This window comes from Bos mutus, chromosome 8 (assembly GCF_027580195.1).
Source record: "Bos mutus isolate GX-2022 chromosome 8, NWIPB_WYAK_1.1, whole genome shotgun sequence".
NCBI lineage: Eukaryota > Metazoa > Chordata > Mammalia > Artiodactyla > Bovidae > Bos > Bos mutus.
The window spans coordinates 49,243,016-49,246,086 of NC_091624.1; positions in this window are offsets into that span (position 1 = coordinate 49,243,016).

The following is a 3,071-nucleotide window of genomic DNA, read 5'->3' on the forward strand; positions in this document are numbered from 1 at the left end:
TCGCCTTGCTGGTACCATCAGGTGCATTTGGCTGAGGTGGGGCAGGACTGCTGGTCTCTGGGGATCCCCAGGCAGCAGACATTTTGGGGCCAGGCCCTGGGTTAAGCCCATTGGAGGGATACAAAGAGCAAATATAGGCAGCCTCTGCCTCAGGTTGGCTGGCCCAGAAGGGGCAGTGGGCTCAGAAGCTTCTCCTCATTGCCCATTGCAGTGCAGAGGGGTGAATGCTAGCTGTATGGGCCCTTCCTTTCAGCCTGCCTTCTTCCAGCCTGCAAAGCCAACCCTAATGACCCCAAATGTCCCTTCCTTCCGGCTCTCTCCCCTTATCTCCTGCCTGCCCTGGGTTTTTTTTTTTTTAATATAAATTTATTTAATTGGAGGCTAATTACTTTACAATATTGTATTGGTTTTGCCATACATCAACATGAATCCACCACGGGTGTACATGTGTTCCCCATCCTGAACCCCTCTCCCACCTACCTCTGCCCTGGGGTTCAATCCAATTAGCTATATAGTGATCACTTGGCATTAGAGAAGAAGGGGTTGGTCAGGGTCTTACAGGCAGAAGAATGAGCAAAGAGAGGGAAACGGCATATATTCCTTCTTTCAACAAGTGTGGAGGGCTTGCCACGTGCCAGGCCCTGCTCTGTGGCCTGAGGATGCAGGACTTCCGTTCTGATGGGGATGAATGCTTCACAAACCAGGAGCACAGGAAGTAAACCACAGCGTGTTAGAAGGTGACATATACAGTGAGGTGTGTGAGGGAGATGGGGAGCGTGGGGCTTTGTGTGTTTGCAGCTTCTGGTGACTTGTACGTATGCCAGTGATGCTAAAATCAGCCTTTCTAGGATCTGCAGTGAAATTACACCCAGCTAACAAAATAGCCTCACTGCTGGACTTCCTTGAACTACAGCACGAACCTTTCACAGACATTCCGTATCATATTCCTCTTTGTTCTTTTGAACCAATACTGAGATTATTTTCAGATTCTTAATCTTTGTTTGTATTTATTTGACCTGGTTACTGTAACTCGTGTTTCAGAGTGTGTCTTGGAGTCTCTCTTCAAATGTGTGAATTTGCCTTCTGAAGATTCTTTACTTGTGAAGATAGGGCCTCCCTCTCCTGTGGGTCCCAAGACAGTTTCTGGAAAGGCACCTACCTGCATTTGTATGTGTGGGTGGGGTGGGGTGGGGCTCTGGAGTCATACGAGAATCCATAAATTGACATGCTAAGAGCTACAGTGTGACAGCATCCATTTCTAGCTGCTGTTTACTCCTTTCACTTCTCCCTATAAACAATCATGAGTAGAAAATCAAATTTTCTGATTCCATAACCCTTTTTTCTACAAGAGTAGAGATGACATTAAACTAAGGATCTGAAGACTTCCTAGTAAGAGACTTTGTATGGCAGCAGACAGATGTGTTCCAGGGCCTGAGAATAGGATATGGGTCTGAAAGGAAAGGAGGGAAGAGCCTAGCTGGGGCTCCAGCTGAGAATGTGCAGCAGGCAGTCTCTGGTCAGCTACCTCCAGGTCCTGTCAGACTGGAATGTTAGCTCCCAGGCTGCTCTGTAGACCTCAGAGGGCAGAAGCCCGGGAGCCTCACACTTTGAAGAGCAACTGAGGGCATAGGTCTTTGGGGAAGAGGACTGTGTAACATGCTGGAGAGGAGGAGGGCCATTGCCTAGAACATGCTTCCCACTGGCACATAGAGAAAATGACAGCCTGTGGATGATGTGTGTGGGTAAAGTATGGGGCTGCCCGCACACTCTGCCAGGAGGGCTGGCCGCCTCACGCTGTGCCAGGCCCTGAGGTCAGGAGGATGGATATCTGGGCACAGCTCTGGTCCATTTGCACGTCCCCAAGGCAGAGGAACCAGAGATCAAATGGCCAACATCCGCTGGATCATGGAAAAAGAAGAGAGTTCCAGAAAAACATCTATTTCTGCTTTCTTGACTATGCCAAAGCCTTTGACTGTGTGGATCACAATAAACTGTGTAAAATTCTGAAAGAGATGGGAATACCAGACCACCTGATCTGCCTCTTGAGAAATTTGTATGCAGGTCAGGAAGCAACAGTTCGAACTGGACATGGAACAACAGCCTGGTTCCAAATAGGAAAAGGAGTACGTCAAGGCTGTATATTGTCACCCTGCTTATTTAACTTATATGCAGAGTACATCATGAGAAACGCTGGACTGGAAGAAACACAAGCTGGAATCAATATTGGCAGGAGAAATATAAATAACCTCAGATATGCAGATGACACCACCCTTATGGCAGAAAGTGAAGAGGAACTGAAAAGCCTCTTGATGAAAGTGAAAGAGGAGAGTGAAAAAGTTGGCTTAAAGCTCAACATTCAGAAAACAAAGATCATGGCATCCGGTCCCATCACTTCATGGGAAGTAGATGGGGAAACAGTGGAAACAGTGTCAGACTTTTTTTCTGGGCTCCAAAATCACTGCAGATGGTGACTGTAGCCATGAAATTAAAAGACGCTTACTCCTTGGAAGGAAAGTTATGACCAACCTAGATAGCATATTCAAAAGCAGAGACATTACTTTGCCAACAAAGGTCCGTCTAGTCAAGGCTATGGTTTTCCCTGTGGTCATGTATGGATGTGAGAGTTGGACTGTGAAGAAGGCTGAGTGCCGAAGAATTGATGCTTTGGAACTGTGGTGTTGGAGAAGACTCTTGAGAGTCCCTTGGACTGCAAGGAGATCCAACCAGTCCATTCTGAAGGAGATCAGCCCTGGGATTTCTTTGGAAGGAGTGATGCTAAAGCTGAAACTCCAGTACTTTGGCCACCTCATGCGAAGAGTTGACTCATTGGAAAAGACTGATGCTGGGAGGGATTGGGGGCAGGAGGAGAAGGGGATGACAGAGGATGAGATGGCTGGATGGCATCACTGGCTGGATGGCATCACTGACTCGATGGACGTGACTCTGGGAGTTGGTGATGGACAGGGAGGCCTGGCGTGCTGCGATTCATGGGGTTGCAAAGAGTCGGACACGACTGAGCGACTGAACTGAAGTACCTGCCAGGTGGGAGGATTCAGTGCTGGGCGTATAGT